The sequence below is a fragment of the Rattus norvegicus genome, chromosome 9 (genome assembly GCF_036323735.1).
Source record: "Rattus norvegicus strain BN/NHsdMcwi chromosome 9, GRCr8, whole genome shotgun sequence".
In the NCBI taxonomy this organism is placed as follows: domain Eukaryota; kingdom Metazoa; phylum Chordata; class Mammalia; order Rodentia; family Muridae; genus Rattus; species Rattus norvegicus.
This window is the reverse complement of record NC_086027.1, coordinates 79,676,598-79,701,083: the sequence shown is the minus strand read 5'-3', so window position 1 is coordinate 79,701,083 and position 24,486 is coordinate 79,676,598. Positions and strand designations below refer to the sequence as shown.

The window sequence follows — 24,486 nt, the reverse complement described above, 5'->3', positions numbered from 1 at the left end:
GTATTACCATCCCAATACCAGTCTTTGGAACTTATTAAACCATTTTAGCATCTGAAACCACACTGAGAACCTGCTGTACAATTCTTAGGAGGAACCAATGGTCTAAGAAAGAACAGTAATTCTATCGTAGAGAGGAAGAAAGAGGCTTGGGAAGATAAGTAAGTTGTATATCATGTGTGGAAGGAGCTGATATTCCAGCACAAACATTCTAAAACTAGGAACTGGTACCCATCACATCTCCACTGTGTCCAGATGGCATTGTATAAGCCATGCCTTCTGGACAGAGTTTGGGTAGGTGACACATCTTGAAAGGGAATTTCTTACTGATGCACAGTAAGAAGTCACCATGGAAAGCATGGTGAAGTATTTTATCACATATTGTCCCCGAATAGCCACACTACCAATGAAACAGGAGGTGTTTTACGAGTAAAGTTAACCATGATAAATATGGTCTATTTGCAAACCTTTATAAGACTCAGCTTCTTTGTCTAGAACGAAGTCTGACACAGCAAACATCCTTAGGATGGATTAGAGTGTCCAAAACAGCACATGTGAATATTTATTATAAACCCTCTCTTCTAAGTCTTTGCTGACAGTGGGTACACACTGACTTCACTTCTAGGCTTATTCTATAAGCAGCTGCTGTTTTTGACTTTCCTGAAACTCAAAAAAGGTTTTTTTTTTCTTCTTGTAGTTTTATTCAGCAGCCATGAAAGGGAACAGGATTTTAAAGTGTTTAGAACCATATAGAACCAAAGCTCATAAAGGGAAGGATAGAGCTTGAAACCATTGTTTTTGTCGTGGTCAAATATATAAAAGCCAGATTTAAAAATATTCAGAGGGTGTCTTAGTTAGGGTTTTACTGCTGTGAACAGACACCATGACCAAAATAAGCAAAACGTTCTTAAAAAGAACATTTAATTGTGGCTGGCTTATAGGTTCAGAGGTTCAGTTAATTATCATCAAGGTGGGAGCATGGCAGCATCTAGATAGGCATGGTGCAGGAGGAGCTGAGAGTTCTACATCTTCATCTGAAGGCTGCTAGCAGGATACTGACTTCCAGGCAGCTAGGATATGGGTCTTATAGCCACACCCCCAGCGACACACCTACTCCAACAGAGCCACACCTTCTAACTGTGCCACCCCTTGGGTCGAACATATACAAACCATCACAGAGGAGGGATCTAGGTAAATTCTAAAAATTTGCACAACAAAAAAAACCCCTAACATTATTATGCAATGGCTTAGAAGAGTTACCATAAACATATTAAAAGTGGGTAAATATTAAAAAGTTTCTAAGATATATACCTTTAGATATGGCTATACAGTACATATGTTCTATAAGTAAAGTTATAACACTAGAACACACTGCTGGATGCTGTTCTCTGATCTCCATATGTGTTCCATGACAGACATGTGCACCTCCATGCCAAGTCATTGTGTATTATAAGATCAGTCATGAAATGACAATATAGAAATATAATTTAAATAATGTCAAAGGAACATATGTGAAACCCATAACATTACTCATGCTGAAGTTGCCTTGTTTCTCTAAGCTATGAAAGGCCTCAATCTAACACATGGAACCACACACAACTAAGGAATGCTGCGAGTGAAAGAAATAGTCTTCCCCTGGGAAGAAGGCACCAACTGGGTTATCCAATACCAGATGGTTAGCTCTGAAAACATATATACAAGTAACACTGTAGAGACTGAGCATGTTGTATTTAGGGATATACATGTATATTTATATACATATATGCATGCAAAACAATGAGAGAAGAGGCTATGAATTTGAAAGAGAACAAACAGAAACATATTAGAGGGCACAGAGAGAGGAAAGGAAAAGAAGTGCTGAAACTGTAATCTTAAAAATTAAATAACGAGGGGTTGGGGATTTAGCTCAGTGGTAGAGCGCTTGCCTAGGAAGCGCAAGGCCCTGGGTTCGGTCCCCAGCTCTGGAAAAAAAAAAAAAAAGAACCAAAAAAAAAAAAAAAAATTAAATAACGATAAATTAACATGAAGGGGTAAAAATAGATCATAAATTTATACTCTTGTCAGCTTTTAATTGTATACCAAATTATGCTTATCAAATTATGAATGTCTATATTCCAATATAAATATATAATATATATGTAGAATATGCCTGAAAACCATACAGTATAGTTTACCACTGTCAATTAAAAATAAAATTATTCAAGGTACATTCACAGAGTTAGATAATTACTAGGTTTTTAAGTTAGCATGCAAAGTAAAGGTTTTCATTATGATATTTTCAAAGATATATTATTTGCCTCATTTGTATTTTTGAATCCAATTCTCTGTCCCCACTTTCCTGGAATGCCTGGTCACTTTCCTGCCTCTAAGGGCTCATCTTTCTATCATGTCACATGACTTCTACAGTCACCTCTTCAATCTCCCTCAAGATCTTCTCCTCTTCTCTTCTCTCCACTGTTTACTTTCACAACCTACTGAAACACAGGCGCATATGCATATATGTATATATAATACATTATATATTTAATAATTATAAATATGGTATATATTAATACATAATATTAATTATATATTTAATAATATAATTAATATATTAACATGTAATGATATATTTAATATATTAAAATGAAACAGGCTATTCTTAAATACCTGTTAAATAAAATGACTTGTTTCATTTATTCGTTACATCCAGAAGCATAGGTGGCCCAAAATTTTCATCAAGTTAATAGAAAAACTCATAATTTTGGGGAAGAGTAATCTTATAATAATAATAATAATAATAATAATAATAATAATAAATCAGGATATATCAAGAATGGAAGATTTTGAGTACTTTTCATTTATGTGTCTCCAAAACCATAATTAACATTTTTTTTATCAGTGAGGATTTCATTTTACTTTACTGATGAATGTGAAAATTCCAAACCAAATTTCTTCCAATCTCTGCTTCTAGATGAAATAATTGATATTTAAAACTTTGTGGATTTCTCAAAAATTTGTTGCAAGTGAGTGTATAACTTTATTTAAACAATGAAACTTATTTATATTGTATAACAAGTGATAATTTTTAGAAGAGAATAGTTACAATAATAATCTTTGAAATAAAGTAGTTTCAACTAGATTTGTCACAAAAAATCAAATAAATGAACATAGTCACTTGGGTATCATTTTAAACAAATTTCCCTGAAAAACCAAGAAGTAACATATAAAATGGAGTGAGATTATTTTATTTCAGTGTAAAATCATATATTATAAACTACTATTAAACTCTTTATCCCATACTAACATAATATGCAAATAAAATATTGGCACTTTTTAAAAGCTATGTACAAACAGTTTGCAAAATTTTCCATGTTGGTTAATGTTTTTATTAAAATTCAATTCTGCTGAAAAAAATATTGGCATTCCTTCAAACTAAAGAATTTTTAATGAACCTTTGATACCTATTTGTGTGGAAATTCAATTTGGTTTAGATAGCATACCTCTATGGATATCAAAGTTATCATAAACTTAAAAATAACTTTTTGCTTGAATTTTTGAGACAGGTTTCTCTGTGTAGACTTGGGTGTCTTGGAACTTGCTCTGTAGACCAAGCTGGCCTCGAACTCACAGAGATCTACTTTCCATTGCTTCCTGAGTTCTAGGATTAAAGGTATGAGCCACCACAGCCAGGCAAGCCTTTGGATTTCTTAACTCCCTTCCTCACCTAGACAATTCTTTCCCAAAGTCAATAGGTCTCCATCCTATCTATTACCCCAATATTTTTAACAGTCATAGGACTTGATATATTTAGTGCTTAAGACAAGCTTCTCTTAAGTCATAGCTTGCTATGAGAGTACAAGTATATTTTGGTATATTTTTATAGAAAGCATGTGGTTCTATTACTTTTGAATTTATGACTGTGTAAAATAAGGAACAGAGAGTGGAGTTCTACATGTGACATTCTATCTTCTTCACTCAGTCCTAGGATGTGGATAGCCTGCTTTCAGGACAAATGAGCGACTAGGGAAACTCAAGCTAAAAGTGATACACCCACACAAATATACACACCCCCACACACAGATGCATGTATGTACATATGCGTGCGTGCATACACATACACATGCACATGTGCACGTACAGATGCACATACACATTTACAGGTATTAGGTCTCACAAATTAAGACTCAGATTACCTATGATACTTATTTTGGGATTCTCTCTGAATGCAACAAAATCCCTAAGTACATAAGCTCTCATATTTACTGTTCATGTCAACTCGATTGTTTCATCCAGTGTCGGCTTTACTACTTTGTAAATCTCTGAAACTAAAACATCCATGCTCTTAACAGTAATCACCATCACATATATCCATTAGTCTTCGGCTTCTAAGTTGGTGCTTTTCACTGTTTCTATTTTGACAATGAAGAACACCAGGCATCTTGATCTGCTTTTAAATATTCTGTGGTTGATTTAAACCTACATTGCACAGTCAAGTATAGTCTTACCACTGTACTCTTTATTTTATTAATGTACTCTGTGAATAGTCTCCTTAGCTGTCTTCATGGTCCCTGGCTACATCTTCCTGACAACAGTCAAGCTATCCACTAAAGTCCAGTTAGGATTATTTTCTTTAATTAATTAATACAGCAGTCCTTAAAGTCCCTTTCCCTGGGAAAAGGATGTGCATCATTTTATTCATACCTTCACATGATATCAAGATCCCAAAAGACAGAGTCAGCAATGTACATGTTCTACATTCTTGGCCATGCCAAATACCTGTGCACTTAAGACTTAACAAGGTGAACATTGTAATCAATACTCCCAGTGGGTAATAATTAAAGTTATCACACTACCAGTTTTAGGACTTATTGTTTGTCCTAAGCACTGTCCGAAGTCACTTTAGTAGCACAACAACCCTAGGGGTAGAAATAAACAATGTGCTATGCATTTGAAATTGAACTAGCAGAATTGGAATGAATTATGTTTGTAAAATGCTCACCTGATTTCAAAAATGTCCCATGAACAAATAGTCTCATGTACTTCATAAATAGCTTTATATAGGTCACATGTAATTGTACTTCAAATATATGATATTTAATATTTATATGATTTATATCTGAAGTATGTGTAATATATTAAAATTATTAACTTCATATATTGGAAAATATGAGTAGAATCACATTTTCAAGTAGCTTTCTGTTGGACAGTGCTGGGACATGCTTTGCTTTGTGGAGAGCAAAAACGAGGTTTAGAAAGATTAAAACAACTTTATTTACAAAGGCCACACAGCATATGACTAGTCGAATCCGGATTTGGGATCCTTATGACTCCAAGGCTCATGCTCTTACCCTCTGTGTCATGCTTTAATACCTCTTGATGAATTTTCATTGACTGGCTCAATGTCATCTCCCCACTGTGATTAAGCTTCCCTTACTAAAATTTCAACATGACTCAGTAAACACCCTTGTGCATAGGGCTCTAGTTTCCAGCTGGACCCATGAGTTTTCCTAGGAAATAATTTAGAATGAATTTTGACTGGACTATAAGAAACATTTAAAGATATTCATTTTGCATTACCTTAATGACATGTATGAGCTCCAAGAATCTGATTATATACTCACTTGCTAGCAATAAGCATGGAACTTAGGAGAGTTGCCTGTATTCTTTTGACATCTTGAAGAGCATCCAACATTCCCAGGATCCTTTAGTGATCAGAAAGCCATTTCCACAACTTTGGGTAACTATTCAATATTCACATGCTGCATAGGAATTATCATTTTGTTTTTGCTCAGCGAAAAATAGGATTTATTCAATTCTCATGTGTCTATCTGCAGCAAGCTTCCCTTCAGCTTTTCCCAAATAGTTTGTGACATGAACAGCTATTTTAATACAGTGAAGATATGTTACCTTCTTATCCAAGCTGACTGTTCCCAAGAAGAGCAGTGATTGTTTGGTTTTGCTGAATGATTTCGACCTGGTTTATTTTCATATGAAATATTTCTTCAGTACTAAGGTAACATTAATTGGCTAGACTGAGAAAGTTAACTACACCTCAGTTGTCAATATGACAATTCATGTTTCATGGGTTCACAGCAAAAGCCACTGACGTGAAGAAACTGTTTTAATCAAGCCATGTTTTAAGACTGCATTTGTTTGCTAATGTTTCCCATGGAAGTGTACCCATGTCATTTTCTGTTTTTTTTTTGTTGTTGTTGGTTTTTTTTGTTTTTTTTGTTTTTTTTTGTTTTTTTGTTTTTTGTTTTTTTTTTTTTTTTTTTTTTTTTTTTTTTTTTTTTTTTTTTTTGGAGCTGGGGACTAAATCCAGGGCCTTGCGCTTGTTAGGCAAGCACTCTACCACTGAGCTAAATTCCCAGCCCCTTTTTCGTGTTTTTTTTTTCCCATGTCATTTTCTAATGGAACAGCCAGAGAAGGAAAAGAGGTGGTACGGTTATGAGATTCTGTAAATAATGGTGACAGAGATCTTTGACTTTTTTTTCTTTTTTGGTTGTCGTTGTTGGAAGAATAACTCACAGTAGTAGGTAATGTGCTCAGTTAGGGGCTGAGCTACATTGGAGAACTCATTAATTGATCAATAATATTTCCTCTTGTGAATTACCAGCTATCAGGTATTGTTAGGGCAACTGTGATATGGATTATTTATAATGAGGCTTAATAAATTCTTTATCTATTGAAACATCAAACATTTTTGTTCAGAAAATTAATTTTGAAGATATGTTTCTTATGACTTGGCATCTACAGATTTATACACATCATTAGCAGAAATGTTACACAGAGACTAAACGTTTTGAACATGTTATATGTTATAGAAATACAGTTTGATACCAAGATTATGACTCAAATTTGGCTAAATATAGGTACTTTTCTATTGTTTCTTTACCAGAAGTGCCATCCTAATTTGGATGCAGGTAGTTATAGAAACAGAAGCTGAGTTAAAACTTTTAGGCTTATCATGTGTAATGAAAATGTGAATGAAATCCATCGTTCCATTTCTCATTAGAATAAATACAATAATTTCTCATGATTATTCATGCTTTGCTTGAATTTGGAATAATATGTTCCCCTAAAGGACACAAAACACTCATTTTCTATTTCATTCAAATTAATCTCATACACAGATCACAGGAAATTTATTTATCACAAGTACAAGAATGGAGACTAAAACAATTGTGTGCCCAATATGAAATAACATATCAGAGAGAGGATGACGGGCTTTGATCAATAAGGAAATGATTTTTATACACATCAGAACCAATTTGAAGCAATTCTCTCGATCAATACAGATAGGCAGAAATGCTTCTCAGCATTTATTACCTGTGGAGAGTGTTATTGATTAATGATATTGATTTTTTTGAATGCATGTGGAGAGGCATCTGTTGTTTCTTTAAAAGATGCCTCAAAATGAGAAGTATCAAGAAACTACTTAAGTTCTGGGGATTTGCATTAATGGCTCAACCTAGGTCATTACTCAGAATTTTAAAAACACAGTTGAAGGAAATATGAAATGCAATTTAGATTATTTCTCATCCTATCATTGATCAATATAATACTTCTTTAAAATATTAAGAATTAACTAGTCTAAGTGATAGTAATAATTTATAAACTTTTCCAGTACCTTTGAACTGTGCATATTCTTGCTAAAGAGATCTAACTTTTGTTTTTGTAGAGAACACTGCTTGAATGTAGACCATGTGGTGTTGTAATATAAAAATGTGTGAAGATGTAAACAATGGATTTAAAATTTTTCTTGCAAGCTTATGTCATAAAAAATGATAGTCGTTGGGCAGGTTAAATCTCACTTTCCTACTGTTGTGCTTGAGACTAAAAATGATGGTTATGTTATGTTTATATTAGAGCACATAATGCATTTAAATCATACAACCAGATGGAGTGAAGACAAAACACGCTGTCACTTAACCTTGGTATGGAAGCTACTTGTTAAGCAGGCAAATGTTAGTCTCTTGTGCAGGTTTTATAAGTTTTTCACAAGAACTGATTGCATAGATGAAGTAATTTTTGTCTTTCATGCAAAATCTATGTCAATCTCATGGAGAGTTCATTGACAGACCCAAAATTTGTGAAATGTAGCAGGTGAATTCATAAACATTTCAATCTCTCCTACAATGTGCTGTTTTCAAAATATATTGCCCCTGTTCGGAGAAAGTGAATGAGGAAATTTGTGAGCAGGTGCTTTCTTCCATGAGCTGCCTTTTGAACATGGCCGAACTCCCTTATGAGATGCACCTGAAGTCCTAAAATGTTTAACTAATTATTGAACCCATTTAGACTATCAACAGCCACCTGCTCTCATTAAGAAATCCTCGTAGACCCGTTACCTAGCATGGTCTTCACCTATGCAGCTGATCAGTGTTGGAATAATATTTATTTAGGGACCTCCATGCACCTGGAGTCTCGCAAATACTTGAGAAATGTATGGGCTGATGTCGGAGGGATCCTGCGTTTTTGGTTCATTTCTGAGAGTCAGATAAGCTGGAACAGCTTTGGGCTGATCGTAGACTGTGATGGGTTCTTTTCCCATTGTTCTTGAGTAGGGAAAGAGTCCAAAGACTTCTATTGATATGAGCCTTTTAATTAAAAGTTTAATTAATTTTATTGTATGAAGTAATAAAATCACTTTTAATAGTCTCGGTTTTTTATTATTTAGACTCTAACAATTAATACATTTTAAGACTCTAAAAGTCAAAGTTCTAATATTCTGAGAATGTTCAAACTGGTTTCAGGGCAAACTTTACCACAGATGAATCTCCCATTATGAATATGGAGGTTTGACTGTGGAAAAAGACACGGTGACTTCTTTTAGTGAGTGTTGAGGTAGTGAGTTGCTACTAATCGCATCCTTATTTTCAGATTTAGCCTTCTCCCCTGAGGGCAAAAATAGAATGACATGAAAGGGATTATATGAACACAAATATCACCATATTAACAATAGAGTAAAAAATATGCGATAAAATACAGCTAACCTGGATGACAAACCAAATGTAACACTTCTGCATAAATTAAGAGTGGCTAGATTATTTAGTTTGCAAACAGTCTAATTTGTTTTTTTAAAAGAAATTTTCAATTTAAGGCTGGAAGTTCAACCTTTTGAAAGGACAGCCTTGAATTCCAAATTGTTCACAGTTTCCTACCTATGAAAGAGCAATCATCTTGTTATTTAACGGGTATGTGCCTTCTTAATGACTTGAAGTGGTTAGTTTAAAAAGTCACTAGTTCAATTTATTATTTATGTTCTTTTGAAATAATATTTTTCTTTTGAAAGGTTTATTTTATGTATATGAGTGTCCTGTCTTCATAAGCACCAGAAGGGGGACTCATATTCCAGTACAGGTAGTCGTAGAACTACTCTGTTGTTGTTGGGAAATGAACTCAGTACACCCGGAAGTGCAGTCTGTGCTTTTAAATGCAGAGACATCTCTCCAGCCCCCATTTCTTGACATTTTTTTAGAGCCTGTGCTGATCATTCGTTTTTATTCTCAACTTGTGACGTAGAATCACAGGGAAGACAGTCTCACTGAGGATTTTCTGTATCCAGTAAATGGGGGTGGTGGTGGGGCTTCCTTGATTATGTTCATTGATGTGGGAAGACCCTGCCTAAGTGTGGGTGGTACTATTTCCTAGGTTTGGTTTCTGAATAATATGCATGAGCTGAGAAGTAGATATGGGTGGTTCTCTCTCTCTCTCTCTCTCTCTCTCTCTCTCTCTCTCTCTCTCTTTGAGTATGGGTGTGATGTTGGCTGCTTCAAGAGGAAGAAGTTCAAGTTTCTGCTGTGGGGCAAAACTCTGCTCTGACAAACAGTAACCTGGAATCATGAGGTAAGAGAAAGTCTTTGTCTCAATTTTTCTTTACATTGGGGAATTTTCTCACAGCAGCAGACACCAAATGAGGAAACTTTTGTATTATGTGATATCCCACAACCATACCTGATCAAAAGCACTATCTGTATTTCACAAACAAAAGTACCGAGTCACAGGGATGCAATGCAATGTCTGTAAGATTAGAGAACTGGTGTTTGTCTTTCCTGTAGTCTGGAGGGAACTGAAGGTAGTTATGACAGAAGTTGAGCAAATTTGCCTTCTTCATGATGTAAAAAAGAAATGTCTCTTTACTCCCAGTTCTTTGGAAAGTTTCCATCTCTTTGGAAATGTGAAGGAACCTTTTGGCATTGTAGGGTGATGGTCTGGCTGAGTAGGTCATAAAAACTCGAAAGAAGCTCATGGCTGCTTTGTTTCCATTCAGCTTTCCAAAACCACTACACACCCTCATTCTCAGCTCCTTAATGTGCCATACTTCATGGGTCAAAGGGCTTTTAGTAAAAGCTGACAGTTTTAGAATGAAGACTTGGATAAGGACTTGGAGTTAAGTAATGAGATAGATAGGATTTAGGTTTGTACGTGAGGTGGAAACCTCGACTGAGTTAACACTGCAGCTCAGAGAAAAAGGATATGACTTGTTGGAATGGAGGAAGTATTAGGACTTTTTCAGATGCAAGTGAAAGAAAATCTATGCAAACACAGCAAAGAAGAAAATGGTTTAAAATGTGTTCATTGAGCATCAGTTGATAGAATGTCACCTTCAGTGAGCCGAGTGTCTTTGTCTCAGTTCTGCTATCTAGATTGAGCTATCTTTTACTCAGACTTTCTCTATGTGTTCATCCTAACAGGACAGGATCATAAGTTTTGAAATTCAAAGCCCAAGAATGAATACCTCTATTTCTAAGCAGTTTTATATTGGTAAAAATCCCTAGTATTTTACTTCAGTCATATGCTTTCCTTTAGTCTATTATGATGGCTGACAGGTAGACTGTCTACCACAGAATCTGAGAATATGCAACGACTGTCACACCAGGCTCAAATTTAGGAAGAACCAATAAGTTAAGCTATCAAATAACTTTAGATAATGATTCAAGATGGACGATTCAAAGTCATTTTTTTTATTTGAAAAGAGAAACAGCCTTGTTTGAGGCCACTAAAATAATGATTTGCCTTCCATGGTCTTTCTTGTATTGATCCCTCTCTCCCTCCCACCCCTAGCTTCTTTGCTCCTAAAGTATCTTTATGTACTATGGGGTGACAGAATACAAAGGGTGTGTGTGGCTCAAACAGCAGAGGAGCAAGAAGGAGCCTGAACCTTGTGACCATGTATCTAAACTTCAATAAAAAACACAGTCCCCAAACTCTGTGGAATGCAGCCTTCTCTGCATTAGCTACAAATGAATGGTTATTAACACGAGTGGGCACTTATATATTCCAGGCCCCGAGAAACAGGAGCCTAGCAAGTTATATAGACTTTCTTTTATTAAATTCAGTAAAAAAGTCATTATCTCTGAAATTAGAAGCATACAGCATAGTTATAGTGGTGTAACACTATCCTAATAATCCTTGGATTTCAAGGTAAAAACTCAAGAAAGCTTTCTTTAAGGGATATTCTATCATGGTCAGCATAGTTTCCAGTTCAATGTTAGAAGTTTATGTACTTTCAGAAGATTTTAATGTGGTTTTCTAAAATGTAGAGCAAAAAATAATAGTTTGAAATATTTCTAAACTAGGCCAATCAAAAACATATACAACTGTATTGCATTGATTTTGTGAAGTTGTTATCCTGAAAAAGAACTATTTATTACTTTGCTAAAATTGATATGAGATCTTAAATATATTCTTTGGAGTTTTTTTCAGAAACTTAAAACAAAATATGAAAGTAGGAGAGGGGGGAATCAAGGAGTTATGCGGTACCAGATTCGTGTTTCCCGTATCTGAGTGATGAGAGGATGAGTATATTACACTGATTTTCCATATTTATATATACTTATATATAAAAAAACATTAAAATGGTTGGCCCAGTGACACACATCAGTACTTGGGAGGAATCAGCAGCTGAATCTCTGTGAGTTCAAGGCCAGTCTGGTTGACATAGTATGTTGTAGGCCAGCCAGGGGTTCATTGTGAGAACCTCTCTCAAAATTTTCAAAATATCAATCATATAACAGTATCAATAATGTTACTCTCACATGTCATTTTTACATGTAGAACGTAAATGCTTTGTTATCATGAGAGGTGTGCAGAGTGGTCTGGAATTAGGCATGTTGACAGTGCATTTGAGTAATTCTGCTAACACATAGAGACAAATGTTGGCATCTGAAGATATTAAATGTGCAAGCATGTTTAAAAGAATGCAATCCTGAAATCTTCGTTAAAATTAAGAACTTCTTCTCTGCAAAAGATGCCATTAGGAAGTGAAGAGACAAGCTCAGCCTGAGGGGGAATGTTTGTAAAAGGCATATGTGATATAAGACAGTCTTCTAGAAAGCATAAAGAACTGCAAAATTGAGTATGAGAGATGAACTGATTGAAATGGACTGGGTATGTTAGCTGGTACTTCATCAAACACAGAATACACACGGTAAGTACACATGTGAGATGATATGTGTCATGTGTCATAAACAAAATGCAAAAATAGGACTACTGTGTGGAATTACTGCAAACTTATACCTGAAGGTAGCTTGGGGAAACAGCACATGGGACAAAGGTACGGAGCATGTATAGTTCCCAGTCAGCCCTGGAAGGCATGCAAGATCTGGAAGCCTCTAAATGTCCTCAGCAAGTGACAAAATAAATAAACTTTGGTAAGTAGAACAATGGAATATTATTATTCAATCCTAAAGTGTAATGAATTCTAGAGGTACAAAAAGATATGGGGTTCAGGGACTCAAACATAAGTTACAAAGTGAAGGAAGCCAATATGAAGAAGTTATGTGTTAGGTGACTCCAACTATGTGTGTGACATGCTGGGAAAGAGAAAATACTGGAGATGGAAGGGAAAGGATGAATAAGTAGGACATGGAGAAACTTTACAGTAGATTATAAAGAAAATCATCAACAACAGAACAACCACGACAGCAACAACAATCCCCTCTGTAAGAGCTACAATGGTGGAGACACAACATTCTGCTGAAGCCACAAAATGTAAAACACTGAGGGATCAAATTTTAACTTCCAGGCTTTGGATGCTAATGATGTGCTAATGTGTTCGTGAGTTGTAACGTCTAGTAAATGATGTTAACTTGGGGGATGAGGTGGGGGCCTCTGCATATAAGGATGGGAGATGAGTGGCAAATTTCTTTATCTTCTAAGTTTTGTTATGAACCTAAAATTGTTCTTCAGCTTTGAAGGGAGAAGAGGACCTCTTCAAAATCAAAACTAAAAACTTGAAGTCAAAATGAAGTTGACAACTCATTTTCAATTGCAATTAAAAAATGCATATCACTTATAGACTTAGGACGGGCTTAAGTGCTGAATGTCTTTTTACAGTCTTTACACTTGTATAAAATTCTAATCAGCATTCAAAATATGATAATATAAAAATTACAAACCACATCGTAATATTTAAAATATCTAACCATTCGAATTGTCACACAATATAGGTTGAAAAGTATGGTGATATCAAGAAATCAACCACACACAGTAACTTAAGCCGCACACTTCCTAAAATCATGATATACAGCTTCACAGGAACAACAGCAGTGAAGGAGGGCATTCAGAGGCAAGGAGCTGGCAGGAAGGGAGGGAGCAAGGATGGAGAACAATTGGAATGGAGGGAAGAAGAGAAAGAAGGGGGAGAACAGAGAAAGAAAAAGGGATGGAGAGAAAAAGAAACTGTGATGAGGTTTATAAAATAGAAATTAAATTACTACAAATATTTTTATGAAAAAAACCCAGTATCTATGATAAGTAAAGGCAGATTGAAAGCAGAACCGGTAAATGAAGTCCCAGGCCCATACTCTATGAATTGACCAATGGTGTTTGTCAACTACACCAGGTAATTGCTCCACTACCTGCTTCAGAGCAATTGCATAGTCCTTCCTGGTAGTGTATTTCTCAGGTCTACAGAGGGAGTCCATCAAGACAAATAAAAAACACAGCAAACAACAGTAAACAAAACACACGAACCAATAACAACAGCAATCGAGGAACTCAGCAATTAAGAGCGATGCTCTGAAACACAGGGGACTGTTTGTATCCCAGCACACATGTGACATGTTGCACATCCTCAGATTCCTGAATTCCAACTCCCATGTAGAGGGACAGTAAAATCACCAGTGTCTGCTGGCTTCATGCTCTGCTAGAGAAAAAGATGTGAGTTGAAAGTTTGAGTAGAGACCCTGCTTCAAAGAAGAATATAGAGAATGATCAATCCAGAATGCTCAAACCTCTCAGTGCTTTCACTTGGCCTCTGTGAGGACATACAGTCATGTTTACTCACATACACACATACAGACATACACCTACATACAATCAAATAAATAAATAAGCCTTAAAACCCTTGATAATTAGAATTCCCTTTGAAATTTCACCATACTAATCCTTTAAAACTTTTTTAGTCTGAGATGCCAGGAAAGCAAGAGACTCCTAGGACCCAACTGCAATGAGAGTAGCTGAAATGCCCAACAAGGGGAGGGAGAACTTGTAGAGACCATATCCAGAGATTAGACATGGCCTTGGGTTGGGGGACAGGGTCACACACTCATCTCCAAAGTTTTAACCCAGGATGGCTCCTGTCTAAAGGAAATACGGAGACAAAGTGTGGAGCAGAGACTAAAGGAAAGGCCATTCAGAGACTGCCCCAACTGGGGATCCATCCCATATACAGACAACCAAACTCAGACATTATTGCTGATGCCAAGAAGTGCTTGCTGACAGGAGCCTGATATAGCTGTCTTCTGAGAGGCTCTGCCAGAGCATTACAAATAGGCGAATGCTCGCAGCCAACCATTGAACTGAGCACTGGGACCCCAATGGAGGAGTTAGAGAAAGGACTGAAGGAACTAAAGGGGTTTGAAACCCATAGGAAGAACACAATATCAATTGGCCAACCCCCCCTCCCCCAGAGGTCCCAGGGACTAAAGCACCAACCAAAGAGTACACATGGAAGGACCCATGGCTCCAGCCGCAAATGTAGGATGGCATTGTCTGGCATCAATGGGAGGAGAGGCCCTTGGTCCTGTGAAGTCTCAATTCCTCACTGTAGGGGAACACCAGGGTAGAGAGGCAGGAGGAAGTGGGTAGAATAGGGGTATTCAGGAGGGGAAATCGGGAAAGGGGAATACATAAAATATCCAATAAAAATAAACAAATAAATAAATTTAAAAAAGAAAAAACTTTATTAGGAACAAAATTCAAACTTGAAATATTTCCTTTTTAAAGAATTGATCAGTATATTAATTAACCTCCATGTACAATATCATGCTGTTTTGCATTCCGTGATGATAGCACAGTGTGAGAGGTCTGAAACAGTTTTAGTTTCTATTTCATGAGAAGCACTTCAAAAGATTCACATAGTTAAGCTTTAATGTCATACAAAAAATACCTGTACACTTTGACTTACATGGTTCTAATTGATATGCATACAACCTATTTATTATCTATTTTATATTTTACTAAGAATGTTTATTAAAACATTTTGAACAACTGGGTTATCTCACTTAGGATGGTATTTTCTAGTTCCATCCACTTGTCTAAGAATTTCATGAAGTCATTGTTTTTGATAGCTGAGTAGTACTCCATTGTGTAAATGTACCACATTTTCTGTACCCATTCCTCTGTTGAAGGGCATCTGGGTTCTTTCCAGCTTCTGGCTATTATAAATAAGGCTGCTATGAACATAGTGGAGCACGTGTCTTTGTTATATGTTGGAGCATCTTTTGGGTATATGCCCAGGAGTGTTATAGCTGGGCCCTCAGGTAGTACTACGCCCAATTATTTTGAGGAACCTCCAGACTGATTTCTATAGTGGTTGTACCAGTCTGCAATCCCACCAACAATGGAGGAGTGTTCCTCTTTGTCCACATCCTTGACAGCATCTGCTGTTACCTGAATTTTTGATCTAAGCCATTCTGACTGGTGTGAAGTAGAATCTAAGGTTGTTTTGATTTGCATTTCCCTGATGACTAAGGATGTTGAACATTTCTTTAGGTGCTACTCAGCCATTTGATATTCCTCAGCTGTGAACTCTTTGTTTATCTCTATACCCCATTTTTAATAGGATTATTTGGTTCTCTGAAGTCTAACTTCTTGAGTTCTTCATATATATTAGATATTAGCTGTCTATTGGACGTAGGATTGGTAAAGAACTTTTCCCAATCTGTTGGTTGCTGTATTGTCCTATTGGCAGTGTCCTTTGTCTTACAGAAGTTTTGTAATTTTATGAAGCCCCATTTGTCTATCCTTGATCTTAGAACATAAACCATTAATGTTCCGTTCAGGAAAATTTCCTCTGTGCCTATGTATTTGAGGCTCTTCCCCACTTTCTCTTCTATTAGTTTGAGTATCTGGTTTTATGTGGAGGTCCTTGATCTACTTGCACTTGAGCTTTGTCACAAAATAACACACGTGGTATGAACTCACTGATAAGTGGATATTAGCCCAAAAGCTTGGAACCCCCAGATCCAATTTACAGACCACATGAAGCTCAAGAAGAAGAAAGACACAAGTGTGGATGTTTCAGTCCTTCTTAGAGGGGGAACAAAATACTCAAGGGAGGAAATACAGAGACAAAATGTGGAGCAGAGACTGAGGGAAAGGCCATTCAGAGATTGCCTCACCTGGGATCCATCCCATATGCAACCACCAAACCCAATCACTATTGTTGATGCCAAGCGCTGACCTGAGAGGCTCTGCCAGAGTCTTACTGATACTGATAAGGATGCGTGCAGCTAACCATCAGACTGAACATGGGGACCCCAATGGAGGAGTTAGAGAAAGGACTGAAAGAGCTGAAGGTGTTTGCAATCCCTTAGGAAGAACAACAATATCAACTAACAAGACCCCATCAGAGCTCCCAGGGACTAAACCACCAACCAATGAGTACACATGGAGGGACCCATGGCTCCAGCCACATATGTAGCAGAGGATGACATTGTCTGGCATCAATACGAGGAGAAACCCTTGGTCCTGTGAAGGCTCATTTCCCCAGTACAGGAGAATGTCAGGGTGTTGAGGTGGGAGTGGGTTGGTGGGAGGGGGAGGATCATCATGGAAGCAGTGGAGGGGAAAGAAGGGATGGGGGGGTAAAGGGGATAACATTTGAAATATAAATATATAAAATATCCAATAAAAATAAAATTAAAAAATAAAATATTTTGTCCTGAAATACCTTTTTCTTTCTATTATATATCTAGTTCAACCAGAATCTCATTTTAAAGTGCATGTTCTTCTATGAACTGGTCCAGGAAAAAAGTAATCTTTAAAATTTAATTTCGTGTGTCATCAAATCAACCTTTTTCACCTAATGATAGGCAGGATATGAGAAAGAAAACTCAAATCTGGCATATTTGAGGGCCCAACTATGCCAAGGGGTATTATAAGGTTTAACACAGTTATGTATTGCTATTCATTTCACCACTTGAAAGTATGTTCATGTGCATGTAAGCATAGCTATATGCACACGCATGCATATAAATATGTCTGCATGCATGTGGGGTTTAAATGACATTGAGTGGGATTTTGGGGTACTTTCTGCCTTTTACTTTTTTGACACTGGTTCTCTTATTGGCTTGACTTGGCCAACTAGCTGCGACTGGATGACCACATAGCCCCAGGATTCCACCTGGCCCCTTGCTCCCCAATGCTGAGATGATAAACTTGGCACCACATACAGCTTTTAAAAAGTAGACTCCTGGATTTGAACCCAGGTTTTTGTACCTTCAAGGCAAGTGCTTTTCCTACTGACCCATGCCTTCCACCCAAGACTATTTCTAATAAGATATTTAATTTAAATATATGTAAAATGCATTATAACTCCTACTGAGGAAATGTATGACATTAGTTAAGACATCACTAAATCTCTCAGGCATATAATAAAAAGGAATCTCATTCCTAAAACTTCGCCCTCCATATAGAACCATTCCCATTTGAATTTGACTCCATTTAGCTGCCTCTTTTGATGCCACTGTGTTGAGCCTTTGGTATTTCATCTATCACCTTATCACATTCTTCGATGTACTATTTATATTTTGATTGATAAGTCATACCAACATCTTACCTAAATGTTACACAGTAACACAGGAAATCTATGTTTTATGATTGTGCTGTCAAAATTATTTCACAAGACTCTAAGGAATATGTATTTGAAGGAAAACAAATAATAGCACCAAATATTTTTTCTTAACCTTTACAATCTCTACATTACATTAAATAATCACTTTGCTCCTCAAAATCATCCTTATGACAATCTGAATTTATATAGAAGTGGAAATTAAAGCTATACAGAATAAAGTAATGGAATCCCTTGAATCATACAGCTAGAAAGTAGAAAGGTCAAGATTTACATGTGGGAAGTTTGGTCCACAGTTGAAACAACATACATGTGCTTTGTCCAAGCTCAGGGTTTTGGTTCTGTAATAATGGTGCCTACTATATCCTGTAAGTGTTCTCAACATCAATACTTGTATAATTGATCTGATCAGATGGTCTCCTCAATGTCTTTAGAATTTCCTATACACTTGCATTAAGCCTCTTTTTTTTTTCATAACCCTCCCACACCACTGGCCATCAGTTTTATGTGGGAGCCTGTCTCTTTTGGCAACCCTTCAACAGCTTAGTAGTTCAACTTTGGATCAGCTTTTGACTCTATTCTGGCTTTTCCATTGCAACTGTGATTCTGGTAATTTTCCCTTTGGCTCCACATAGTCCCCTCAGTTGGACATTTGCATCATGACCAACACTCCTGGAGAGAACCAATCTTCTGTTCCCTACCACGAACTTCCTCTCCCGCTTCATCATGGAGGGAGCTTAGCAATGCACTATTATTGTGGTAATTGGATGATGCTGAACTTTAACTGGCTCCTCAGCTTATAATTTTTAGTGATATCCTATTCAGCATTCAGAATATGACTGTTTTTAACCAATTTATGTTCAAAGTGAGCTTAAGATAAAATGGGAACTGAGTGGTATAGAAGAATAGTCACTTGTTTGGCTATCCAGGAAGCCAAGTTTAATTTTAGCCTTGAGAGAATTTGAAATCATTATAATTAGATGAGTATTAAAGCCCAAGAGTGAAAAGGACTCTTTTTTAAAGCCCTACCCCTTCATTTAGCATCAATTCACAACTGGCAGTTCATTTTCTCAAATGCTCTACCACTGAGCATGCATACAGAGTTAGAGTATAATATATCAAGAGTTCAAATAACTAGGAAGTATGCCATGGCTGGAGGTAAGAGATAGACCCTGTAATTAACTTGAATATCTACAGTGATGTAACAAATATAAAATTTATATTTATTTGTGGAAAGAAAGATTATATTGTTCCACACATTTTATGTGTGGTACATACTAATGGGATGGTTGGTTTTAGATGACATGTAATACACCCTGCACATATTGCTGGGATTTTAAACAACAGAGTAATAACCATCCCTGAGGTTTGCTTCCAAGGTTAATGTGCAGCAAGGTCCAGAAAAATAGATAATCATCTCACGGTCACTTCAAAACTCTCTGTAAGTTCAGCTTCAGTCCAGCTCCATGCTCTTACTGAATGAAGACTGTCAAGGATGTGATACTCTGAGGTACCAGAAACAGACATGCGGCTCGTGGTCTAGTCTTTGGCTCTAGCAATAACTAAAAGCTATTTTAGTAAGATTTAAAAACAAATAAAAATGCTTAAAAATAATCTGCCCCTCCCTTTGTCCCCCCTCCCCTCAGGAATGTACACGCAGATGGTCCTCTTTTAACAGAAGCACATTTTTGTCAACAGTGGTGGTCTCTATTCAGCTTACTCTCAGACCTAAACACTCTTCTTCTTGTCCTCTCTCAGGTTTGTTCTACCCACTGCCCTGATGTTACAAACCTTCCACCATAAAACCTGTCAGAGAGACCAGGGGATTTCCTTTGTCTCCTGACACATGCTGCCTTTTAGTTTCTGCCTTTCAAGAATACATGGGAGAGGGATCTCCTTTCATGTTCATAGCGGGGCTCAGAGGACCATAACATACAGTGTAGTCATTGGCCTCAGACTGCTGTGAAACCCTGACTTTTGTAGCCACAGTCTCATGATGGAAAATGGTATTGATGTGAATGAACCACTCAGGTCAGATGGCATAACTTTTGGGAGAAGAAGCTAATTTGAAAGGCATTATTTTTTTCTGATATGCGTCTACCTTAGTTTTTCTTTATCATAAGCTGTCTGGAGACATGTCTTTTCTTTTGCCACAGTGAATGGCTACCTCATGAGAGTGTATATTGCTGGCTTGACTTGTCTTGATTATAGACTACTCTTGTGGGTTATATATGCCTCTATATTCATCTTAAGTTTGTCTTATCTGCAGAGGAATGTTCCCCCCTGGTTTCAAAAGTGATTGATTTAAGTAATTTCAGTGTGATATACTGGGCAGTCTTTTATTTACCAGAGACAGTTTTCTGGCACCCCATCGGTAGGTCATTGAGCCTTTATGCTTTCGCTCCTTATCTCCCTCTGTGGAGGCATGTGTTTATGAGAGGCCTGGGGAGCCGGCTATTAATACAGACGCTGTTCTCAGAAAAGAATGTGGCTAATTTTGTAGCAAACATAACGGAACTTCTAAACCTGGTGTACATGGTTTAGTTGCAGTCACCTCAGGAGAGCATGGCCTTAGCAGAGAATTACTTCCTTGAATCTTGTTCCTCACTCAAAGTTTATTTTAGTGCTTGAAATAATAAAAGTAACACATTATAGCCACGGACATGGAGAACAATATCTAACAATGATGATTGCACACCTGCGTTTGCCTCATGTTACTTAATCTTACCCTGGGCCAACAAGTTATTTGATGGCGCTGATGTTAACCATTTGGTTCCCATAGCCTGCTGCTTCACTTGTTTAGACAAAAATACAATGAGCTTTATTTTTTAAATTTGGTTTAAGATTTATTTGTTTCTCTTTTATGTGTATGAGCAATTGTGCTTGCATGTATGTCTAAGTACCACATGTGTGCCTGGTGCTGTCAGAGACCAGAAGGCATGTACACACTAGAAGAATATCTAGTACTCTTGACTGCTGGGTCGTCTGTCCAGTCCCAAGAAAATATGAAGTTTATATCTATTCTTCCTTTCTCCTTTCTTTCTTTCCCCTTCCCCCCTCTATCTCTGTCTCTCTCTGTCTCTGTCTCTGTCTGTCTCTGTCTCTCTGTCTCTCTGTCTCTGTCTCTGTCTCTGTCTGTCTCTCTGTCTCTGTCTCTGTCTGTCTCTGTCTCTGTCTCTGTCTGTCTCTGTCTGTCTCTGTCTCTGTCTCTCTCTCTCTCTCTGTGTGTGTGTGTGTGCGCATTGAGCATTAAATCCAGCTTACATGTACTAGGCCAGTGAGTTGTTTCTTGCAGTGACATGTAAAAGCTGCCTCTCAGAACTCAAACTCAGGGTGACAAGAGAATGGAGAAACGGCAGGTACACGGATACATGTAGACATACATACAGGAAAGTTAGGAATGAATCAGTGTGCTCACTCTCATGTAGGAACTGCTGCATCCTGGAAGGTCAGCAGGTTTATTATATATACAGTACTATAGGGAGGTCGATTATTAGATACAGATAAATAAAGGGTCAGGATTTAGGCTTACAGCAGAAAAAGGGACAGTCTTTATGGTACACCGCTTAACAAGGAATTAGGTTTAGCTAGTCTCCGTATTATAGGTCTCTGTAGTAGAGTGGTCTTCTGGGCATAAACATGGGAGCAGGGGGTGGGCTGCTACAGTTGATTTTATTATTATTATTTTATTTTGCACACACTATTTACACTCAGACCAAGACGGAAGGCTTTGCCACTTGCACGGTCTAGTGCACTGGGGTTCATGCCCGGCTCATGTCCACAAACACACAAACTCCCCCACAGGGGCTCCTATACTTCCCAAAATTTCTTTCCCAATATGTCTTCCCAAAATGTCTTCCCAAAATGTCTTCCCAAAATGTCTTCCCAAAATGTCTTTCCCAGTTCTTTTTTTCATTTTTGAGACAGGGTCTTCCTAAGTTGCTGAGGCTGATCTTGATTAGTCCAGGCAACCTTGAACTAAAATATATATTTTTAACTTGTCTTTTCTTGTTAACAGTTAATAATGGACTTGGGCAGTTTTCCCACAAAATCAGTAAATTATAAAACTTAGGCTCCGTTTTCCGTGTGGGCACGGACCCAAGAGACAAAGAGCCTAACAGTTTTATGTCAACAATTTTATTCTTACCTTTATGAACAATGGTCCCTGATATTTTAGGCATTGTGTTTTGCACAGATCTAGAACTGCTCCCATGTTCTAGGCAGGTGGATTTGGAACACATGTATTATTTTTTGTTCTAGCATTCCCACTAAAGTGAATCTCTTTTAACAAAAAAAAATTGTGTGTGAAGACAAAGGTGGCATTTTAGGGTGTCATAAGCATGACGATAATGTCCTTCTACTACCTGGAAAAGTTAAGACATCCTCCCCTTGAAACACAGCATGTAGGATTGTACATTTACTAGGTGACAGAAAGTTGTTGGTTTGAAGGATGGATTTGATGGGTTTTGAAACAACCAAAAGGTATTTCAAGTCTGACAGAAAGAGGAGGAGGCACTAACTGTGACACTATGACTTTTACTTAGAAAATAAAATATAAGCAACCGGATAGTATTATTTAATCAATTCTTTCCTTCAATCAGAAACAACAAATCTGTTTTCTTTTGGGTTTCTGGTGGGCAAAACATTGTCAGAAATTAAAATAATACATACACAGCAATTCGAGCTCAATGCAGATCTACATAGGAAAAACAATGCAAATGTCTTAAAAGAACAAACATATGAGTTCCTTGGGGTGCTGTACACATGACATCATGAAGGGATAGAGGAGGAGAGATTATTTAATGCCTTGGAGTGTCAGACAATGTCTCTATCACACAGGATATGATGTTTAAGCTATTTTTAATTGAAATAAGTAAAGGGGTTATAATTAAAGAAAAAATAGAAAAAGAATTTTTTTTGGTAAAAAGGAAATGATACATAAAAACATATGGATTTCTGAAGTAGTTTGACCTGTTAGTAGAAGTTAAATTATTTGGCTTCAGAACAGGGCACTTTCTGTAACTAGAGGGAGAGAGTAAAGACCAAGAATAACCTAATAAAAAGCGCTTGCTCTCTCTCTTTCTGATTCATATCCATATGTACTACCTTTCTGTTCATTTTTAGATGATCACTGCTAACAATAAAATTTTACTTTGGAAAACTGTTTTTCATTGCCAGTTGACGTGTTCTTTTCTACAGTCGAAAATGTTCCTGAAGAACAATGTTTATTGCTTTGGGGGTTATTTTATGAGATAATTGTTACAAATTATTATTAGAAGAAAATAGAGATGAAAAAAGGGAACACCAGGGAATCAACAGATTTGAGGCAATTGACTTCATTCTTGAACTTGCAGTTTGAATCTGTTTGCTGATAATTTTAATAAGAGGAAAAAGACCCCAGGGAGTGGGGAGACCTGCTGGGGTGCTAGTGGCAGGGCATCCTTTTAGAGACAGGGGTAGGAGGAATGGGGTGAGGGACTGTGTGAGGGCCAACCTGGAGGAAGATAACAACTGTTCTCTAAAAAAATAAAAGTAATAAAAAAGCTAAAAATGTTTCTCTTGAATCTGGAGTGAAAACACACACATTTGATAATGAATTCTAAGGTTAGGAAACCTTAGTAATAACAACTGAAGCTCCCTGAGTTTCCTCAGGCATCAAAGAAAGACTTCCTGAGGTATAAATGAGAGACTAATATTCACATAATCCCCAGTACGTGCTAATCTAGGTTCTTTGCATAAGGTTATGGAATCACACAGTAATCTCAAACATGGGACCTGCTGTTATCTTCTGTCTAGTTTACAAATGAGTCACCGAAACTTAATAACTCTCTCAAGAACATATTGCAGCCCAGGTGGCCCAGTGCTAGACTTGTATCATGGTTCCAGAACAAAGAAGTACCTGAGACAAGCCTGGCACACCACTAGGACACAGTATGTGAAATGTCCCGCTGCTGTAGCAAAGAACAAGTATTTCCAGTACTATGTGATAGCAAACCATGGGTTTCCATGGCTGTCTCTAGCTGTCAATGTTAAAGGTATAACTATCGGAATGAATCTCGGTGATGGGAAACCTGCAAAGCTTTCCAGGGAAGAGGGGATTTAAGTCACACACCTTGACACAGGGGAGGAGTTGCTAACCAGCATAGAGACTTGGTTGGGAGCACTCAAGTTATTCCCTCTTAACATGGCTTCTTTGGATAATCTCCTTCGGTGCTGCTGGAGGGAAGAGCCATATGCTTTGAGAGTCGGATCAGCAGATGGCACACACATTGGACGACCTATTGCGTAAGCTGAGGAAATGGGAAAGTTTTCCAGCCTAGAAGATAGACTCTGATGCTGGAGTTTAAAGTACATACCTTCTGCTTGGAGAAGAATGCAGTGTTCCTTAGGAGGGCATCCAAAATACTGAAGACACTCTTGCA

At 37.2% G+C, this 24,486-nt stretch overlaps 1 protein-coding gene across 7 annotated transcripts in view; it reads right to left on the bottom strand.

Moving 5' to 3' along the window:
- Positions 1-24,486, bottom strand: part of Spag16 (sperm associated antigen 16) — a 919,670-nt gene that overhangs the window by 1,182 nt on the left and 894,002 nt on the right. The window lies entirely within an intron of this gene.